The 23,530-nt window shown below is 37.1% G+C and overlaps 1 non-coding gene and 1 pseudogene across 1 annotated transcript; both read left to right on the forward strand.

Moving 5' to 3' along the window:
- The first annotated feature begins 218 nt into the window (after positions 1-218).
- Positions 219-23,530, forward strand: part of LOC101787769 (vomeronasal type-2 receptor 116-like) — a 34,612-nt pseudogene continuing 11,300 nt past the window's right edge.
- LOC111753498 (U6atac minor spliceosomal RNA) lies at positions 10,981-11,106 on the forward strand. The gene has a single exon (XR_002788286.1). It is a non-coding gene; the product is annotated as a U6atac minor spliceosomal RNA (small nuclear RNA).

Genomic DNA, 23,530 nt, shown 5'->3' on the forward strand with positions numbered 1-23,530 from the left:
CCATTGGGTCCAAATTACCCCCTTCCTTTGCACGTAACAAATCCTTGCCCAATTTTTTCCAGGAAGGAAGAGTCAGGGAACCCGTAGGCCAGAACTAAGGTGCCAAGTCATTGAGGTGATCCAGGAAGCGAGACACGGTATCCCGGCTAATCTGGATGCCTCGGGATTTTAACAGAATTCTCAATGAAGCAGCGAGGGGTTTACGGGCAGCGTTGACCATGGCGTCGAAAGCGAAAGTAAGGAAGGCAAGCGAGCTAGAGACTATAACAGCAGCGTCTATGTGTGAGATGCCTCAGAGCTTATCGGGCGCATCCACCCGACCCAGGTGACCCAGTACTCACCTGACCTAGGTATTTATCCGCTGTATCATGCGTAGCTGACCAGGGTGTTGAGAAGAGGCGCTCCCGGTCCTCCGCTGTTATTAGACCAGATCTTCCGTTACTCGCAGATCGCGATGGAGGTCACGCCCGCCGTGTCCCTTGGCCGGAGAGAGCGCAGCGGTCGAATAAATTAGTCCCCGTACGGGCCACCAGTTATACGGTGCCGTGGGCAACAAAAGATGTAACTGTGTTTGGATCAGCTCTCAATATTTATTGTGTACAGCGAAGCTGGATCTGACAAGATCTGCCACCCTCAAGTTTCTTCCTCTTCTGCCCGTTGGGGGCAGAAACACACACTTATATAGGATCTGAGTAACCAATCAATATGAAGCAGAAGTCGCATGCTGATAGGCCACAGTCACCGGTAGCTAGGTAGACACTCATTTTGGCAGGGTTGTTTGCACGGCAACAGGGCCCCAGAAGCAGGAAACAGGCACCACCTTAGGGGAGCGGCTCGAGCAACCCCCAACACTGTAGAGCATTTCCCCATGGTGCTTTACACTACTGATTTTAATACAGGGAAGCTTTTAAAGGTAATATTTATTGTTTTCCTGATATTATGGTTTGTCTAGATGTCCTTCCCAAGACTCATGCAGTTATGAGAAGTAACTGGTAATAAACTGTGGGATGGTGCAATTCAGAATGTGGTGCTAGGAATAATGGTGTGAGTTCTACCTATTCTAAGTTCTACCTACACAGGCTACCTGTGTAGCCTGGATGAAATATAGGGGGCAAGAAGTTTGCTCCTGTATTTGCTTGTTGTTGTCTGCTTTTGCTGCTTTTTCCTTCTGCCTTCCATGTCAATGCCCCTCTGCCATGCCACTCTGTCTTAGAGCCAACCAACTATGAACTGAAACATCTACAAATTGTGAGCTACAATAAACCTTTACTTGGTAAATTAACTACAATAACTTGTGGGGGTTAGGTATTTTTTCTCACCAATGGTAAAAGTAACTAAGGCATCTGGATGTTGTACTTTATTGACATTGGCTATATTTTATTGGGGTGGAAGAGTTGCACAGATGAACAAGATACTAATGTAATCTCCCAAGTTTGTTTTCTTCTAACATATCATAAAATATATGCCATGGCTTAGGAACTCAAGAAAAATCATAAGCAATTCTGAAGCTAAAAAAAAGTATTTTCTATTTTACAGTTTTGAAAGAATTTTCCTGATATGGAGACTTACTGTGGCTTCATTTTTCAATGGTTAAAATGTATTGATAGAGTGTTTTATGGTATTTGTAACATTAACTTTGTAAGCAAGGTTGAGGAAGCAGTTGTCTGTGAAAGTGGCCTCTGGATGGTGGGTAACCTTCCACATGAGCCCTTTACAGAAACTAATTGTAATTGATTTTGTGCTAGTGCTTTAATTGATATTGATTTTTATTCAAAATTTTTTTCTTAATTTCATCATTGTCAGACACTAAACATAATATTAGGTGAAACAATGTGATGTGTTAATGTACATCTATATTAACAAATTAACACGCCAGCATTCACATGTCTCCACATGAATGAAGATGGACAAAAATTTTGTTGTAATTACACTCAGGAAGTCATATGAAGAAATCATTTATGATAACCTAGTATATTTAAATTCAGTGGGTGCTGAATTATCAAGTATTGTATGTACTACAAGAAAATACTATTTTTCTTCTTGCAGAGTTTTGGGTATGTTAAAAACTAGCAACATTCCCATAGCCTACATAGAATGAATTTTGTTTATTTTCTTGTATTTACCAAGGATTCATGTTTTGTTTATTTATTTATTTATTCATTCATTTGGTTCCAGGAATCAAACTCAGACCTCATGCTTACCAGGCAAGCACTGGGCCACTGAGCTATATCCTTGGCCCAGCAAGCTCATTTCCATTTCATTAAATTTTTTTCTGTTTTCATGTTGTTTTTAAAAATTCCAGTCACAGTACATATCTATACTTTACTTTTAGAAACAATTCATCTGTAAATATATATTGGAAATTTCACTTATTTTTAAAAATTTTTATAATTAGATACTTTTCATAGTGTTTCTATTAGTCATAGGGAATTGATATATCTATATATAGCAACTTCATTTTTACTCCATGTTCTACCCTTACTGAAACTTTCCTGCGATCTATTACAATATCTGAAAAGGCTACATCTCTGCTTCTTACCATTTCAATCTTTTTCTTCTTTAAATTAATCAGATTTTCAGTTTTGAATGTGAAAAATACCATGCAACATTTGATCCTTTGTGTCTGATTTATTTTGCTTAATATTTTGTTGTAAAAATTCACACTTTTCTTTTAAAGAACTCAAACTCATCCTTATTTATGGTTGAGTGGTATTCCACTGTGATATATATGCTACATTTTCTTTGTCCATTCACCTGTTGATGGAGCAGGTCTATAATTAAGCCATTGAAAATACCACTGTAATAAACACAGATATTTATGCATCACTGTAAAATGGTGATTTTCACTGCTTATCAAATACACAAGAGAGCTAAATATGGGTCAAATTGATTTTCTCTTTGTAGGTTATTTGCAGAATCTCGGTGCTATTTTCCCTAATTGTTACACTGATTTAAATTACAATCCATAGTATGATTTGTTCATTTTTCCTTATATCCTCACTATGATTTCTTGTGAGGTCACATGAAATCTCATTGACCTTTTGATGTGCATTTCTCTAATTGCCAAAGGTTCTGAACCACTTTTCTGCACATGCAGCCCATTTGTACTACTTATTTGAGAAGTATTTCCTCATTTAAATTGTTCGTTTTTATTGGTTCTTTGGTTTTTGTCTACTTTTCAAATATTTTTTATATATTCTAGGTATTGGATCCCTTTGCAAGGTGTAAATGGCAAATTTTCACACTTTTTGGATTGTTTCTACTTTCTGTTGGTTCTTTCTTCTACTGTGCAGAAGATTTTTTGTTGTAGCCCCATTTTTTTGTTCCTGGTATTATGTTGTTTGTAATTGAGATTCAGATCCAAAATTCAAGGACATATATGTTCAAGACTTAACACACAGATGATTCAGTTTTTCTGTTGTTATATATTGGTCTTTAATACATTTCTATTTTTTTTTTATTTTAAAGAGAAACAAACAAACAAAATAAAAGAGAATAAAGTTAATCAGAACAAAACATTGAAAGTGATACAGGACTTCAAAGTAGCATCATAGAAAATCAACAATGGCTATTATAATGCTCTTGTCTTCTTCAGAATTCTTGTCCATAGCATCAAACATAATAAAATCAAACAAAATAGAAAAGAATAAAACCATTCAAAAGAGAAAGTTGAATAAAACAAAACAGTAAAATTTAACAAAACAAAACAGCAAGAACAATATTGGATTTCATATACAAGACAGAAGGAAATACTCCATAGTTGCTATATGGCATATTATTATCTTATAAATAGATGCTCAGACTACTGACTTCAGGGATGCAAAGTTAATCAAACAATACAAGCATTACATTCTTTTTCTACCTCTGTTGCTCTCATTTTAGTCTGTATTACTCTGAATCAGCCAGTTGCTTATGAATTGGGGAGTATACTTTGTCTCCCAACCTATGCACCAACTGGCTCATGGGAAGGACAAAATGGCTTCTAATTTCTCCTACCAGGCCCTGCATGGCTGCCACTGTCTCATGGAAAGAACTGGATTCTTGTTTCTAATTTTCAGGCCATATGTGGCTGCTGCCAGCTTATGGGATAGACAATGGGCTTTTTGTTTATCCTCCCAGGCTCTGCATGGCTGCCTCTGGCTCCCGGGAATGCTGAACTGGCTTCTTGTTTCTTCTCCTGGGCCCCACATGGCTGATGCATTTTTATTAGATTAAAATAAAGTACAGGCAAGAGACTATAATCTAGAGTCATTCTTTTGCAGGTGGGTAATGAAATTTTTTACCACCACTTGTGAAGAAGCTATTTTTTCTCTAGTGTTAATTTTCATCCAACTTGTCAAAAATAAGATGGCTAAAAGTGTTGGTCACACAAGCCTTGTATCAGAATTAACTCTTAGTAAGCACTGTGCTCAGTTAAACATTTTGACATAATAAGCTAAATAAAACTCAGAACTAAATTTAAAACACTAACACATTTTAAATGACTATAACCCATGTGAATTATCACCTAGAAAAAACATCTTTTCAGGGACAACATTTGTCCTAAACCTTTTTTTTTAATTTATAGAAAGATAAAACAGAATAGAAAATGGGCAGAAATAGTACATACTTTCAAAGAAAAGAAATAAACAGTAATAAATCACTAGTTGATGTATACATATTGTCCCCCCACAAATAATTGTTCAAGATACAAAAGTGGAATATATAAATGGGAATTCAATCAGGGAGACTGCAAACCATTCTGTTCAACTATCCAACAAAAATTAAGTAATATGAGTATCAATCCTATATACTTAGACATGTACATATTTATCCATATCTTGATTTATGTTGAGAGCTAACAAAACTTACTAGATTAAAATTCTTCTGAACAAAGATTAATAATATTGCTAGATTTGACATCATAACACTCCAGAATCAGCACTGGATACTGCAGTGCCCCTTTCTTTCCTTCAAAGTATTTGTTCATTTCATCATGTGTCATAAGATCAGTTCTCATAAACTGTTTATAGGTTTTATGCAAGCATGAATCTTAACATGTGTTTCTATCCTTTCTATATTAGAGGGAGAAACAGAACAAGGCAAGACAGAACTAAACATATTCCTATAGACACATAAAACTAAAAAGACATACAAAACTGCTGTATAAGGAGTTCTACCATAGTTACTATGCTGTTTCTTGTTATCAATAATCGAATTGGCTATATCATCAGATAAATTGAATATATCCGTACATAACATAATTAACAGAAATACAACTTTGTAGATAGCGTAGAGCTACAAAATGGGTAGTAATCAAATCAGAATGGATATCATGGTGAAACATTGTTATTTTCAGTATAGTTGTCTATACTCCTCCACTTGATACTAGCAACCTAACATTTTTGATTAAAATCTGTCAATAATAAGAAGAATTCAAGAAAGTCAGATTTAACTAAGATCAGTCATGATACAACAGTATAAGTCATACAGGGATCCTGATTGAGTTAATAGGAAATTTAAAATGATGACTGTGTTACGTCCTCATAGCACAGTGGGGTCAGCTGTCTGTGCCCTCAGATCCAGTGCTTATATACAAACTAGGAGAGAAGAAGTTCCAACCAAGGAGAGTGGTGTGAGTAATAAGGGTTTTTATTCTTGATACACTATTAGCTATATCTTCTGCTGTTTTTTTATAGACAATTCCTCCCATTTACTCCCCCAGAATGAACTGTGTATTTTTGGGTCTCCACATCACTCACGGTTTTATACTGGGGGGCAACCTGCTATTTACCTAAGTATTTCTGTACTTTCTCACTCCTGGGTTGGATTTCTAGTTGTATTTCTTCATTTATTAAAACCTGTCTGTTCAACTTATTCATAAATACTGGCCCAGTTTCCCCTATTACTTTCTGGTTCCCTATCACTTCAAGTTTCATTTTCTCATTTTTGATTTTGGTCTCTAAGACCTTCTTCAGGTTAATTATATTTCCTATAAAGAGTCTCTTGGTGGACCCTACCTCTTGATTCACTCTGCCTGCGATTCTCTCTTTTTTTCCCTTTAGTTAGTGTATTTAGGCCATCTATATTAGAAATTATATCCAACCTTCTTTGCCTCGTTTCTGTTATGCTTTTTTTTCTGTCATTAGTTGTCTGTTTATCTTTTTCATTTTGCTTTCTGCTTCACGCATTGTGGCCTCTCTGCCATTGTTTTTAGTATCCTGGTACATTTCTCTCTCTTTAGAATGTCCTGCAGTATTTTCTGTAGAGTTGGATTGGTGGTTGTGAATTCCCCCAGTTCCTCTTTATCTTGGAAGCACCTGTTTCTCCATTAATTTAGGGAAAATTGTGCAGCATATATCAATCTTGGTGGGAGGTTATTGTCTTTCAAGACTTGGAATATTTTGCCCCATGCTCTTTAAGATTGAATGGTTTGTGCCAAGAAGTCTGCCGTAATTCTGATGAGTGTTCCCTTGTGATCTGTTTCTTGTCTCTGACAGCTTTTAATGTTCTGTTCTTATATTGGTTTTCTGGAATCTTGATTATTATATGCCTGGGTGTAGTTCTGTTTTGATTGTAGGTGGCTAGAGTTCTGTATGTCTCATACATCTGAGCATCTTTCCCTTTTACTATGTTTGGGAAATTTTCCCTCATTATTTCTGTGAATAGCCTTTGCATTTCCTTTGTTTTTACCCCTGCTTCTTCTCTCACATGTTTTATTCTTAAGTTGTGGATTATTTTGTCATCTTCTAGCTTTTGTATTGTTACTGCTTATGTCCTTGTTACTTTTAAGAAGTTTTTCCTTTAATGCTCCCACCTTAAAAATCTGCCATCCAGTTCAAATAATCTATCCTTAGTTTCTTTCAAGCTGTTATGCGAGCTTTCAATAGAGTTTTTAGTTTCCTGGTAATCTCTTTGAACCTGCTTCATGTATTCTACGTTGGCTCTATTTTCTCCATCAAACAATTTTCCCCCTTTTTTCTGTTCTTCCAATCCACCATCTGTTTTTTCTTGGAAGGTGCTTAGCATTTCTTTAACTATTCTACTTATATCTTGCTTTACTTGGATAAATACTTCATTTTTTAACTCATCTATGAGGTCCTGAAGATACCACTTTATGTCTATTGGTGCCATGCCTGATATTGCATGCTTTCTCTCCTCATTTTCCTTTGCATTTACCTTTCCTGGACCAGTGTTCTCAGGACTGGGGACTGAGGACCCTTTCTTCTTGCTCCCTCTTCTCATACTTTTTTTTTCCTTCCATACAGCATATATAGGAGGCCCAGTTTCTTTCTTTGTTGGTTACAGTTTATTTGAATTGCACCAGCTAGTGTTCCTGCCCACTGTAGTGTACTAGGGAGACACAGACCAGGGCAGCCTATCCTGGGTCCACCCTTCCAGATCAGTCAACCTGCTTAAGGCTTCACTGCATTAGGGTGCACTGACAGGTGCAGGGACCTGGTTTGGGCTAGCCTATTGGGCCTTAGTCCATGGCATCACCCGGTCAAGCACTCCCTACCAATCCCGCTTGAGAGGGGAATATTTGACTGAAGTCACTGCAGCACCCTGTTCCAGACAGTCTGCCCAGTCCCAGAATATCCTCTGTTGGAGCCTCCTACAGTCTATGAAAGGGTCTTTATTCCTCTCACTCACCGCAGGTCAATGCAGGGCTCCCCACCATCTCTGATCTCAATTTGGTCCACCGATTCCCACTCTTGGAGCGTTTGCATCTCTATCCCTGCTGTGCCGATTCAGATGCTGCAGCAGCAAGGAATTCAAGCTGCCAGTCCCAGTGGCAGTGCGGGTTCCAGCAGCGGCACTGAGACCTTAGCTGTTCCAATCGTAGCACAGGATTGCATTCCCAATTCTTTTCTCTCAGCTTTATTCATTCCTGGGTTGGCAGGGTATATCTCCCCCTGCTTAGAACTCCCCACATTGCACCATTTTTGGATCTAAGCTGGCTATCTCAGAGAGCCTCTGTAGCTGCTGTTATCTATCCACCATCTTCTCTGCTCCCTCCTAAATCCTTAATTAATCATAGATTATCCTCATCCTATTATTTTACATATTAATGTCTCAATCCTTTTACTGTTCAACAAAAATTTACTAGAAATACAGCATTATCTGAATTTCATGTCTATAATGGAAAAGATGCTATATTTCCAGAACCATTATTCCAATGTTTTTAATGGGCACACTACTGACTTGTCAGTTGTCCTAGGGTCTTCTGAGTTGAGTAAAAGTTATCATTTCTGTATTCTGAAATCTAAATGCTAAGAACATTCTCAGTACATTTCTTGCAACAACAAAAATAAATCTCTTAAAACATTCTGAAATATTTCTCAGAGGATTTGTGGACCAAGGACTTAGGTCTCTCACCTATTCCCATCTCTAGTAACTTTCATTTCCATTCCAATTCAGCCATGTTCATCAAAGATTCTGTCCTAATCTTGGTACTCCCCTCACTCTGAGCCCAAAATGTTATCTTTTAAGCTGTGGCACTTCTAATATGCATTTCTCCTACCACATATGTAATATTTCACTCCTTTAACTCCTTGACTTTCTATTTCCCCTGTATTGTTTCTTCATTTCAACACTGACCCATTGTATGTCAACATTCTTAATCTTTTCTTTCTATGATTATTATGCTTATATCTAACAAAAATAAACTACAGATCACTGTAACTTTTGCCTCTTTCCATTGACTTTGACCCTTGCTCAGTTTTCTACATATCATTATCCTCTGAATACATGAACAGACTTCCAGCTTAAGGCCTCCAAAGTCAGTGAAGCACTAAGTACTGCAACCATTATGTTGTATTTTGCCTCAATAGCTATCTTCTCAGCCTATGTTTCTCTAGAACAGCTGGGCACTACTGGGAGGGGAGACCTTAGCTCCTCCTATTCCCTATCCCATGTGCCAGAAGTGACTGGCACCTGATTCTCTCCCCAGTGGCCTACACATGGCACCAACCCACAGAGAGGGCTTGGATTTGTTCCCTTGCTAATCAACTTTCTAACCTTGTGGTCTCAAAACTTCATAATCATCAAAGGATATAGCTTCATGATTTAATGAGAAAAAGAAAAGCCATAATTTGAAAACTGTTTTGATTTCTCATTTCAGGCTTGAAAGCATTTATATCCTCCATTTCTTCATACAAAATTCTTATACAATTTACATAGATACTAAACTATAAGAATGAAGAAATTTTTTGCTCTTGTTATTATTGGTGTATGATGCTTCTTAAATTTTATTACTAAAACTGAAGTATTAAATATATTATAATACCATATAATTTCATTTTATTTTAAAGAAAATAAAATCAAGCAAAATAAAACAAAACAAGATCAATCAAAACAAACCAGTGATCAGTGACAAAACAATTTGAAATCAACAGTAGTTACCCTAATGTCTCTCATTGTCTTCAGAATAACTGTAAATACCTTCATACTTAATAGAAATCAAACAAAATGAACAGAATCAATAAAAACAAAACAATGAATGCAATAAAAACTTCCAAACAAGAAAATAGCAAATCCAAAATGGTGACAGTAATATATCTTGCTATCTTTGAAAAGCTGCCCTTTCCACCAGGTAAAACAAAATCAGACGAAACAAAACAGAATATAACCCAACCAAACAAAACAATGAAAATGATACAGGATTTCAAATCCAAATAATATGGAGTTAACAATAACCACCACCTTCAGAAGGAGATCCCACCTAAACGCTGTAGTACATACCACAACCCTCTGAGAAGATGAACAGGCCACCAGCCCTAGACCTGAAAAGTCTGTGAAATACCATACACCACAAGCATCAAATTGTATTTTACCTCAATAGCTATCATTGCCACCTGTGTTTCTTTGCATCAGCCAGTTGCTTACATGTGGCAGGAGTTTGGCTCTTCTTATTTCCCTGCTCATGTAACAGAAGGGGCTGGGCTCTGGCTGTCCCTCCAGTAGTGATAGCCTGTGCATGGCACTGCTTTTCAGAGAGGGTTTGCTTCTTGGTGACTTCTTGTACTTTTGCCCACAATCCGTAAATGGCACTGACTCATGTGAAATGCTGGGGTCTCTCTGCAACCCTAGTGGTGGCGAACCACACATGGCATGGGTTCCCAGGGAATGTTTGTTTCTTTTTTTTTAACTTCTTTTTTGTCCTCCACAGTCTGTGAATGGTGCTGACTCATGGTACAATTCTAGGGTCACTACTACATAATTATTAATGAAACTCTAATTGAGGCATAATGTATTTTCTGTGTTTAAATATCTTGGAAACTTTGACGATTTTATACTTACAGTCCATCTTTATTTGGATTGGCTACTTTTTCAATACTAATGAAGACATGGGCTTAGCATCTCCCAAACTGAAAAATATATTTTTCTTCAAGTTCATATAGTTTTTAAGCTTTTAGTTGTATAAAAATTAATAAATTTTCTCTTATCTTTAACAAATCACCTATTGTTAATGTCACAATTTATATGTTGATATTAATATGTATATATTATGTAAACCTATATTCACATTGAGGTTCATTCTTTGTGCTGAACATTACTTAGGATTTGACAAAGGTAAAATGATATATATTTACCAACTAAAATACTACACAGGACAATCTCTCTATCCAAAATATTCTGCTTAATTCCATAGTGTAAATGTTGCCTGTATGTTCCTGTCCTCAAAGTTTTGCATGGCTGGAACTATAGAAGTAATTTCCAACTTTGCTCCTCTGATTTATTGTGAGAAAAAAATTCCTACACACATTTATGTCCTCATAAAAGCCTAAATACTAGAGAAATTTAGGTTCATAAGGATAGAAATGGATCATTGGAAAAACTGGGAAGATGGCAGGTCAAAAAGCATCAAAGTAAAGAGCCTGCCTGAGTGAAGCAGCTTGGTGCTGAAATACAGCATCCTGGAGAAGATCAGATGGAAGGAGATGGATCCTCTTGACCCAGGAAGATACTAAAGTGGAAAAAAGAAAGAAAAAAATAGAAGTGTTGTATGAAAGGAGAGAAGGTTAGTACTCCCCTTGATAAGGATGGAAGAGGACCTTGTGCCTGACAACATGCATTCAGTTTAGGCATTGCCACCTACTTTATGGCATCTCACTACGTTTTTGTATAGTCTCCCTATTGTAAGAAATGGTAAGAGTACATAAGATTTTATGGTAATCATTGTTTCCCATTATATTGCTTTGAAGTCTTACAATGTTTTCATTCATTGGTTGGAATGGTGTTATTCTGTTTTGTTTGATTTTATTATATGTGATGGTATGAACAGCTACTTTGAAGAAAACAAGACATTATGGCAGCCATTGCTGATTTAATATCATCTTTGCTTTGAAGTCCTACCATACTTTTGTTCTTCTGCTTCCACTGGTTCCATCCTGTTGTGCCTTATTGGATTTTAATATGTATAATAGTATATACAAAATTTTTAAGGAAAATGAGATATACTAACCATTGTTCATTTTCTGTTATTTCATTTTGAATGTCCTACAATATTTTCATCCTTTTGAATGGTTTTGTACTATTTTGTTATGTTTGATATTATTGTGTGTGAAGGTATGCTCAACTATTTTAAATAAAAGAGACATTATGGTAGCCACAAGTGGATGACTGGTTGTCTTGTTGGGAAATGCTGTGTTGCTTGCATTTTTCTGTTCTGATTTGCTTTTTTATGTTATCTTTTGTTTTATTCTTTTTAAAATAAAATTTAAAAAGAAAAGAAAAACCTGGACAGAAGACTGTAGTCAGACACGCTCTCACTAGAGGTGGTCCCACTGTGTACTGAACACCACTGGAATCTGAACATGTACCATCACAGTGAAGTTGGGGGATGGCAAGCCTGAGGACCTTGGTGGGAGGACATGGTTGTGGAGGGGAGCATCAGACCAGAGAATTTCACAGGCCATGGTGAAATTGCAGGACACAATCCTCCCACAGGAGTGGGCAATTGGCTGGGCACCATTTTAGAGTCTGGCAGGATAAGCCCAGAACCAGAATTGCACCCAGCTTCATTCAACCACTCCTAGCACAGAGCAGACTGGTGAGAATTGCTTGGACTGAGTCCTGCCCCTGTGTATCATCTAATAGCCAAGACTGAGGGATTCCTGAAGCTATCCATAACCGGCCCTGATCACGTGGTACACACTAAAGTGACAAAGACTCCCTCTGGTTAACCAGCTTGGGAGTGAGGGGCCAGCCTGCCCTGACTCTGCTAATACTCCACTAGTCACCACCAGATTGGGGAAAGCAGCAATCCCTAGCCAGCACACTTCAGAGTAATTATACCCAATACAAGAAGTTCCAGGGACACCACTACTCACTTTTATGGAAGAAACCAGGAACATGACAACAGGAGGAAATAAAAGGCAGTCTCTGGCCTCCAACCCAAACAGTACTGGCACAGGAAAGCTAAAGACAGAAGAGATAAGGAGTCACAAAACTGCAGTCTGTAAAGCAACAGTAACCAACACAAAGAAATAACTATGTGAAACTATGAAAGAACTTAAAATGGAAATACTAATACTAGTAAACAAAGATATAGAAAAATAATAAAGGAAATGCTAAGCCCCTCTCAAGAAAACACAGACAGAAGAAGAGAGGAACATGAGAAAAGGAGGGAAACCTACAATGAAGAATATTTAAAAATTAAGAATATATGAAACAGATTTGAATAGATTTCCAGGAAAATAAAAACTCCATTGAAAGCTGGCAAAACTGCTTGAAAGAAAGCAAAAGATAGATTATAAAAACTTTAAAACTGGCTTGCAACTTGCAATCATGAAAGGAAATACCTCTTAAAAATAACAAGGAACCAGGAAGTAATAATACAAAGGCTAGAAGATGACAAGATGATCTGTAACTTGAGAATAAATAATGTGAGTGAAGAAGCAGGTGCAAACACAAATGAAATACAAAGGATATTTATAAAAATAATTGAAGAAAGCTTCCCAAGCAAATGAAGAGGAAATGATGTTCAGATCCAATTTTGTTACATGGAGAGTTTGGAAAAAATCAAACTCTAATTTGAAAAAATTTCCTTACCAGTTTTCTCATAAATGGGAAAGAAATGTACTTATTTAATATTTATAAATAATTCCATATTTAATATCATTAAACAAAAGTGACATTAAATTATATTATAGTCATTAAATCTGTATACAAATTAGATTCATCTCTCTGAAGAAAGAAGCATCGAAAATTTCCAAAATTTTTTCCCTTAGATTCCACAATCTGTTTGCAGCAAGAGTTGCAAACCTGGATTTAGAAAAACCCCTCAGGAGGGGAAATCTGCCTGTTGTTTTGACTGCCTGCCTTGCCAAGAGGATGAGATTGCCAATCAGACAGGTGAGCACATGGTTTATACTCAAGTTCTCTAACTCTATACAATGTACAAGAGGAAAAGATTTCTATATGACACACTGATAAAATCCTTCCTTCACTGAGCAATTAGTCATACTGAGAACTATCACTGCCTTTATCATCACATTTTCTACTTTCCACTGAACTCTAAGTTCTTTTTCTTTTATTTTCTTGCTCACATTTCTTTCATATTAGTGGGTATGAACCAGAAGGCACTCAGCTAATAGCCTACCTACCCAGTTGCCTCCATTTTGTTTTTCTAAAACAGAACCTTACCAATTTTCCTGTATGATGACCTCAAAAATGTGAATGTAATGTTTTAGTCTCATCTTCACCTTGCATAAGAGTCATGTGTCACCACAGTCAGGCACTTTCATTCATTTTTGGGCTTCCATTAAAGGCATTTACTTTTATTAACAAAGCTCTTTCCATCACCTTACAATTTGCAATTATCATTTCCATTATGGAGTTTAACACGATAAATGAATAAATGCCAATCCTTTATGTTCTTAGAAACTACATTAAGTTTACATTCAAAAAACAACAGTCTGGCATACTTCAATTTTCCACTGTGTAATACATAAAACAGGTACCCAGAGAGACTGTTTGATTGGAGACAAAGGGATGTCTTTGATGTACAGTGCACTGATAGCACAGCACAATCTCAATTCCTGAAATTTCATCCACATTCTCCCAGAAGGCATGCATGCATGAGGGACATAGCTGATGGCATGAGGTGTACTCTGTGCCACAGAATTATTAAGGGTGATATTCACACAAACTATGCTTGACAATAGCTACACTTTGGGAGAGTGCCATACACATTTCTTTTTTTATTTTAATAAAGATTAAGATAAAAGAGGACATAACAAATCAGGTCAGAACAGAACAATTTAAGCAACATAGGGTTTTACTACAAGACAACCCAACAAAACAGTACCTAACATAATGTCTCTTTCCTTGAAATATTTGAGTATATTTTCATACATTATACTATCAAACATAACAAGACAGTATAAGACCACTCAAGAAAATGAAAGTATTACAGGGTATTCAGAACCAACTAACAGAAAATGAGCAATGGTTTCTATATTATCTCCTTGTCCATAAAAATTTTTGTTTATACTATCATATATAATAAAATTCAATAAGATACAACATGATAAAACTGATGGAGACAGAATAACAAAAGCTTAGTAGGACTTAAAGATATTAAATGAGCACTAGCTATTATAATGTCTTGTTTTCTTAAAAATAGCTTTTCATACCATCACAGGCAATAAAATAAAACAACCCAAAATAAAACCATTCCAATGAATTTTCCAATGAATGAAAAAAGTATAAGGATTCAAAACAATTTAATGAAGAATCATGGTGACCACATAATTCTATGTATTCTTACTATTTCTTACACTATGGAAACTATTCGGTATTTATACATGTGAATTTTATTTATTTCACTTATTAGTAAGGTGTCAAGCTGCCTCCATTTATTTATAAGTATCTCAATTTGATCATTCATTATAGCTGAGTAGTACTCCATTGTATAAAAATACCACAACTTTTTATCCATTCCTCAGTTGATGGACACTTAGGTTGTTCCCAAGATCTGGCTATTACAAATTGTGCTGCTATAAACATGGGTGCACCTATATCACTATGGTATGATGCTCTCAGTTCTTCTGGGAATATGCCTAGAAGTGGAATAGCTGGAACAAATGGGACTTCCAATCTGAGCTTTTTGAAAAATCTCCAGACTGACTACCACAATGGTTGCACAATTCTACACTCCCACCAACAGTGCAGGAGAGTTCCTTTTTCCACACAACCTCTTCAGCATTTGTTGTTGGTACTTTACAAGATCGTGGCCATTCTTTGAAGAGTGAAATATAATCTCAATATGGTTTTAATTTCCATTTCTCTAAGGAGTAATGATGAACATTTTTTCATGCATTTATTTGCCATTTGTATTAATTCATCTGAGAACTGTTCAGTCATCTCAGATGCCCATTTTTGGATTGGATCTTGGAATTTTGGGTGTTGGATTTTTTAAAACTCCTTATATGTTTTAGATGGAAGACCTTTGTCTGAGGGACATTTCACTTAGATTTTTCCCAGTTTGTAGGTTTTCTTTTCACTATGATTGAGATGTGCTTTCTAATCTTCTATTCTGTTCTAATCTATTCACTATACTTTTCACATGCAGAAAGTTTTTAATAAGATGTGATCCCAGTTATTGATTCTGCAAAGTATTCCCCATGTGGTTTGATTCGGGTTCATAAATTCTCTACCTACCCATATGTCTTGAGAGTTTTTACCAATTTGTCTTCCAATAATTTTAGTGTTTCTGTTTTAATATTCAGATCTTTGATCCATTTAGATTTTAATTTAGTACATGATGATAGAAATTAGTCTAGCTTTAGCTTTTGGTATATGGAGAGGCAGTTTATCCAACACCATTTATTAAAGAGACTGCCGTTCTTCCAGTGAACATGTTTGGCTCCTTTATCAAAGATGAGGTAGTTGAGTGTGTTTGTATTTGTGGTTCTATCTTCAAATATATTCCATTGATTTTCTGCTCTGTTTTTACTTCAGTATCATGTTGATTTTACTACAGTTGCTTTGTATTATAACTTCAAGTCAGGGATTGTGTTGCCTCCAAACTTACCTTTGCTGCTTAGAACTGTCTTTGCTATTCTAGGTCACTTCTGATTCCTGTTGAATTTTGGAGTGATTTCTTTAGATCAGTGAAGTATGTCTATGGTATTTTCATTGGGATTGCACTGAATCTGTAGAACAGTTTTGGGAGAATGGACATTATCACAATATTTATTCTTCCCATCTATGAGCAAGTGATGTCTTTTCATTTTCTGAGATCATCTTCAATTTCCTTTTTCAATGTATTATAATTTTCCCTATATAGGTCATTCACTTCTTTCATGAGAAAAATTACTAAGTATTTCTCTTTTTTGGATGCTTGTGTGAAGGATGTGGTTTCTGTTATTTCTCTGTCAGTGATTTTCTTGTTAGTGTATAGGAATACTATTGATTTTTGAGTATTGATTTTGTATCCAGCTACATTGTTGAATTTATTTATTATATCTTGGAGTCTTTCAGTGGAGTTTTAGAGGTCTTCTATGTATAGTATCATGCCATCTGCAAATAATGATCATTTAACTTCCCCTTTTCATACCTTCACCACTTTTATTTCTCTCTCTTGTCTAATTGCTCTGGCTAGTATTTCCAGTAGTATATTAAATAGGAGTGGTGATAAGGAACATTCTTGTCTTGTGCCTGATTTTAATGTAAAGGCTTTCAGTTTTTGGCCACTTAGTATGATGCTGGCTGTTTGTTTGTCATAGATGGCCTTTATCATATTGAGGAAAAGACCCATCTATTTCAATTTTCTGTAAGATTTTTATCATGAATGAATGTTGCACTTTGTCAAAAGCTTTTTATGCATCTATAGAAATGATTATGTGATTCTTACTTTTGGCTTTATTGATATGGTGGATTACATGTATTGATTTATGAATGTTGAACCATTCCTGCATGCCTGGGATGAATCATACTTGGCCATGTTATATAATCTTCTTGGTGATTTGCTGCATCCTCTTTGCCAGTATTTTATTGAAGATTTTTGCATCTGTGATCGTTAGGGAGATTGGCCTATAGTTCTCTTTTTTGTTGGGTTTTCTCAGGTTTTGATACTAGAGCAATATTTGCTTCCAAGAATTACTTAGGAATGATTGCTTCCCTTCAGAGTTTGAGGGGTGTTGGCATTAAGTCTTCCTTGTATTTCTTGTAGAATGCCACAGTGAATCCATCTAGGCCTGGGCTCTTCTTTGTAGGTAAGAAATTAATTCTATCTTCAATTTCATTAATAGAAATTTGGTTATACAGCAGTTTTAAATCTTCTTGACCCAGCTTTGGCACTTCATATGTTTCTAGGAATCTGTCTATTTCTTCTGTGTTATCAAACTTATGAGGGTGGAGGTTTTCAAAATAGGTGTTGATGATCTTTTGTATTATTAAAGTCTACTGTGATTTTACATTTTTCATTCCTTATTCCATGAGTTTGTGTTTTTTATTCCCCATTTTTCAATAAAGTTTGCTAGGGGCTTATTAATTTTATTTATTCTTTCAAAGAACCAACTCTTTGATTCACTGATTCTTTGGATTGTTTTCTTCGTCTCTATTGCATTATTTTCTGCTCTGATTTTTATAATTTCCTCCCTTCTTTTGGCTTTGTGCTTGACTTGCTCTTTTTAGAGGTATAACATCAGGTGGTTTATATTTATTTGTTCTATTTTCCTAATGTGTGAACTTGGTTCAATAAATACTCCTCTGAGGACCACTTTCATTGCATACCACAGATTCTGGTCAGTTGTATTTGTATTTTCATTGTAGGTAATGTTTAATTTTTTCCTAAATTTCTCTTGTGACCCACTGATTGCTCAAGAGTCTGTTGTTTAATTTCCATGTATTTGTGGGATTTTTCCAGTTTCTTTTACCATTAATTTCTAGTTTCATGACACTATGATCTGATAACATGCATGGGATAATTTCAAATCTTTTGCATTTATTTAAATATGTTCTGTGGCCTAGTATATCATCTGTTTTAGAGAACGTTACATGTACTGCAGAGAAGAATGTATATTCTGATGTTGTTGGATGGAACACTCTGTATATGTCTATCAAGTCCATTTATTCACATGTGTGATTCAGTTCTGTTGTTTCTTTGATGATTTTCTGTCTGGTTGTTCTGTCCCTTGGTGTCAATGTTGTGTTAAAGTCTCCAATTATAATTGTGTTATTGCTAATTTGATTTTTCATTTCTGTTAATACTTGCATAGTATCTGTGTTCTCTGGAATTTGGTGCACATATATTTAAGATGGTTATCTCTTCCTTTTGAAGTTTCCCCCTATCTCTTCTGATCATTCTTGGTTTGAAGTTCACATTGTCTGCAAACAGAATAGCTAACCCCATTTTTTTCAGTTTCTGTTCCATGAAGTATTGTTTTCCTTCCTTTGAATTTCAGTCTTTGAGTATCCTTTTGCGTTAGATGGGTTTCTTTTGAACAGCATATGATTGGATGGTGTTTCTTGATCCATTCTGCCAGTCTGTTTCATTTACTTGGTGAAATGAGACCTTTTACATTAATGGTTATAACTGTTATATATTGACTTGTTGGTGACATATTTTTCTTCTGCTACTGCATCTTTATCTTTCCATTCTGTTTGTCTGATTTGCTTAGTGGCTTTTTCCTAAGTGCATCTAAACTGTCTTTCAGTATTCTTTGCAGGGTTGGCATGGTGATCATGAAGTTCTTCAGCTGTTCTTTGTCATGGAATTATCTTATTTCTCCATCCATTATGAAGGATCGTTTTTCAGGGTACAACATTCTAGGTTGGAAATCATTTTCCTTTAAGATCTGAAATACTTCACTGAATGCTCTTCTTGACTTCATTGTGTATGATGAGAAGTCTGCTGTGATGCTGATAGGATTTCCTTTATAGGTGATCTGTCTTTTCTCTCTAACAGCTTTAATATTCTATTCTTATGTTGGATTTCTGGGATGGTGATTATTATATGTCTGGGTGTCGTTTTATTTTGGTTAGGCTTTTTGGAGTTCTATATGCTTGACTGATTCTGATCAGTTCCAACTCTCATCTTTGGGAAATTTTCAACTATTACTTCTCTAAGTATCCTTCTTTTTATTATTCAGTATCAAACTTACTTTATTTTTCTTTGCATAATCCTACAGATGTTGAATTATTATTTCCTGATTCCTTGATATTTTTCAAAGATCTTTCCTTTCCTGCTCACTAGCTGAAATCTTCTCTTTGATGTCTGAAATTCTATCTTCATTTTTGAGGTGGTTTTGATAACTTCCAATGGAATTTTTTGATTTCCTGTATATCTCTCTGCATCTGCTTCATGTATTCTGTTTGTTTATTAAGTTGTTCTTCCAGGGATTCTATCATTGTTTGTTGTTCCTCTATTTTTTAACTGTGTCTTTTTTAGATGTGTTCAGTGTCTCTTTCATTGTTTTTATCACTCCTTCTTTTACCTGGGAGATTATTTTTGGTTTGAATTCCTTTAAAGCTTCCCGGAGTTGCTTCTTTATTTCCGTTGCTATTATTTCATGTATTTCAGGTGTATGGCATATATTTTATTCTATGTACAAAAGCTCCTAAGTTTTCTTGGGATGGGGTCGAGGTTTGAGATTGTATTTTGGTGTTTCATTTTGTCATTTTCCTTTATTTCCATATTTCAAGTGTTGTTCCAAGGGTTCCCCTGGGCATGTTGTAAATTATCTTCTATATCCTCAGCTCCTGTGACTCTGGTGGCCCAGTTCCCTTGATTGAGAGAAAATCACTCAGGGTGGGGCAGGCTGGCCCAAGACCTGCAGAGATGGTCAAGTGTGGCAGGAAGCTGGGAAATTCCTTGGCCACTTAAAGCAATGATCTTAAACTCCCAGCTCTCAGGATGGTGCAGAGACCCTCATCTCCAGCTGCCCAGTTTCCAGAATTGAGGTTGCAGACAGGCCCAAGATCTGCAGAGCCAGCTGAGCACAGCAGGAAGCTGGGAAGTTGGCAGAGGCAGGCCCAAGAACTGTGGATCTAGTCAAGTGTGGCAAGAAGCTGAGAAGTTCCTTGACTGGTGGGATCAATGGTTCCAAATTCCCAGGGCTCAAGATGGTGCATGGACATTCATCTCCAGCTGCCCAGTTCCCAGGATTGAGAGAAGGTCACAGGTTGGGGCATGCAGGCCAAAACCTTCCAGAGCTGGTCGAGTGTGGTAAGAAGCTAGGAAGTTCCTTGGCTGGTGGGAGCAATGATCTTAAACTCCCAGGGCTCAGGATGATGCAGAGACGCTCACCTCTGGCCACCCTGTTTCCAGAATTGAGGGCATAGGCAGGCCCCCATGGGCATTTCTACAGAAGCAGTACCATCGGTATAAGTCACAACAAGAAGTGGTAGCACGAATTCTTGTTAGGATTAACAAAAGTCCTCAAATAGCATATTCACTCATTTTATAACTTCTAATGAACTAAGCCAAAGGTCATTCTATGACATCAACATATATATGAGATGAAAAAGAAAACAGAAACACCATATAGAAAATTTACAGAAGTTCAATATGGAAGATTGTTGAACACATAAAATGCACTTTGGTAATACTTGAATTTCTGATAAACCACCACAAATTTTTCATATGGAATTACATTACAAATAATTTCATATCACTGTACTTAAAGCTTATATAATTGCAGGAAAAGTTGGCAAAAGGGTCATAAATAAAAGTAAATATATGTTCATAATACTACATCTAGTAAAATTTTGGAGTCAATAGTTCAAAATTTTTCCGCAAATTATGTTCATTATGCATATCACTGGTGAAAGTCATAACATCCAAAACTATACTAATATTGACTTTCTCACACACTTTTACAGAAAACAAAATTTGAGAAAACAATTCATTTCAAGAGAGGAGCCATATTGTTTTTTATAAATGATGAAAATTCCTTTAAAAGAAATATGTTGACAAGACAGTTCTGCTCTTGAACACATACACATATTGTAGTTCAAATATTTTAGGGAAGGTATACCATGTTCAAATTGTGAAATATAATTAAATACACTAAATTCTGGGAAAAGTAACTAATATTAATTAATGAAGAAAATTTTAAAGAAATGGAACATTTTTCCATAATTTCCTAATAAACAAAAAAAGTAATTCTTAAAAATCAAGAGAAAAGGTCAGCTATTATCTGTAAAATAGATGACTTTTATACACTAACAAAAAGAAACACGGCATAGTACATCAGAAGATAGGGTCCATTGAGATGCTCTGTATAGGAAATATAATCACCTGAAAGAAGTTTATTGACTGAAACTCAAATATAAAACATAATGATTTATATGACAGAGAACCAGAAATAAATAGGGGCTTCTCAAACAGCAGCTATAGACAGGTTGGAAAAACATGACACATTTGTGCACTGGAGAATTACTCAGCTATAAGGAAAGGAAACCTGGAGGTTTTTGTAGGTAAAGAAATACAACTTAAGATCAAGCTCAGGGGTAAAAAGGTTCAGAACCATTTAAGTAAATTGCAGGTTGTCCCCCAATCTAAAGACTAAAGGCGTCATTTGGGACCCATAATGTACAATGCACCCTGTGAATGGGAAAGGGGAGGAATTGTATAAAAAAGGAAGCCAGAGGACATTGTCAATAGTGTATCAGGATTTTAAATGCACATTATTCTCATCACTTTGTTTAGTTTGATTATACTCTGTTCCAGTCTGTTTACTTGTATTAGATTTGAGGGCACAGACAGCTATTCCAAAAATAGCAGGATATAATATAGTAATCCTCCTTACTTTCCTATTCACTGAATCCAAAGTCCTGTATAATTTACACTGTCTTATTATGACTGATCATTTTTGAATCTGGTTTGTTAGATCAGTGTTTTGTCTTGACTGACTTTATTCTAATCTGTTATATTTGATAGTAGCAAGTCTGAGAGCATAGGCAAATACTCTGAAGATGAAAAGATTCACTAGGATACCTGTGGGAAGCCGCCTATGAATGGCGCCCATTTCCTGCTTCCGGGTTCTTCCCGGCCTGAACAAGCCCGCCAAATTGTCATATCTGCCCAGTTACCCGTGACGCTAGCCTATCAGATTGTTAGGCGCGCTTCTCTGTGATTGGATACTGCTTCCCCTTATAAGAGGTTGTTCCTGCCCCCAACGGCGGAAGAGGAACCAACGTTGAGGGTGGCAGACCTTGTTAGGTCCGGTTCGCTGTACGTAATAAAGTTTGAGAGCTGATCCTGCTCGAGTTTGGTCTCCTGTCTCCCGCGGCTCCGGTCATCTGGTGGCCCGTACAGGGAAAAAGGTAAAAGACTCAGCGACGTGCCTCTTCGGCCGGGAGGTGCGATTGCTGTCGCCTGCGGTAAGACAGAGGACCTAGTCCAATAACAACGGAAGGCCCCGAGCACCTCTTCTCTTCACCCTGATCAGCTACGTGAGATACAGCGGTTCCCGGGACAGGTGAGTACTGGGTCACCTGGGTTGGGTGGACGCACCTAACAGATTTTGAGCGCCACACGAGTGGACGCTGGGTTTTTTTTTTTTTTTCTTTTCTTTTCCCTTTGCATCTGTTTTGCTTTCGCTTCGTTAATACAGCCCGACAGGCTTTTGATAGAGCTCGATCGGAATGCTCAGAGGAGCCCGGAGCCACTGCCGATTGTGGGTCTCCGGAGGACCCTCAGGGCTCTAATTCTGATTCGGATTTGGAAGGCTCAGAAGAGGAGGTCGTCTTTGCTAAGCATGACCCTCCTACACCGTTAAAAGAGGAACTTAGGGCTCGGGAAGATAAAAAGGGGAACCAAACACCACCCTGCCCAAGCTACTCCGCCTTACGGGAAGACCTTAAGCCCTTCCGCCCTTTGGCAAGTTCGCGACCCACGATCACCCCCTTCAGGGCGCCAGGCCCCACTGCACCGCCGTGGCCGGAAGAGGAGTTGCTCCCTGGGCTGCCACCACAACCTATGGCACCGCCCTAGTTAGAGGGAGAGCTACTTCCTGGGTTGCCTTCTGCGCCCCCATCTGGGGAGGGAGGAGGACGTTCCTTCCACCAGAGGGTATGGTTGCGGCTTCCTTTTGAGTGTTCCGGTCTCCATGCATTCCCGGTACAAGTAGGAGGCAGGGGAGGAGGAGGATATTATGAGCCCTTAGAAATTAAACAACTTAAAGCTATCAAGGATGCAGTTTCAGCTTATGGGCCCAATGCACCATTTACCATGGCGCTTTTAGAGGCATTGGCAGGTCTGCTTTTAACTCCTGGAGATTGGACCCAGCTGGCACGCGCCTGCCTCTCCCCCGGACAATATTTAGATTGGAAGTCCTGGAATGAGGAATTCTGTGTAGAGCAGGCGGCAGCCAACAGGGAAAATAACCAGAGAGAGTGGAACAGGGATATGCTATTAGGGCGAGGAGCCTTTGAGGAAGATCAAACTCAATACCCCCGCCAGGTTTATGAACAAATTAGCCGCTGTGGCCTCCAGGCCTGGAGACGGCTGGCTGGAAAGGGAGAACATACGGGTCACCTTACAAAAATTATACAAGGGCAGGGAGAGCCATTTTCAGACTTTGTGGCCCGCATG

Source organism: Cavia porcellus, unplaced genomic scaffold (genome assembly GCF_034190915.1).
Source record: "Cavia porcellus strain 051 isolate PalLab524CR breed Dunkin Hartley unplaced genomic scaffold, mCavPor4.1 scaffold_5, whole genome shotgun sequence".
NCBI lineage: Eukaryota > Metazoa > Chordata > Mammalia > Rodentia > Caviidae > Cavia > Cavia porcellus.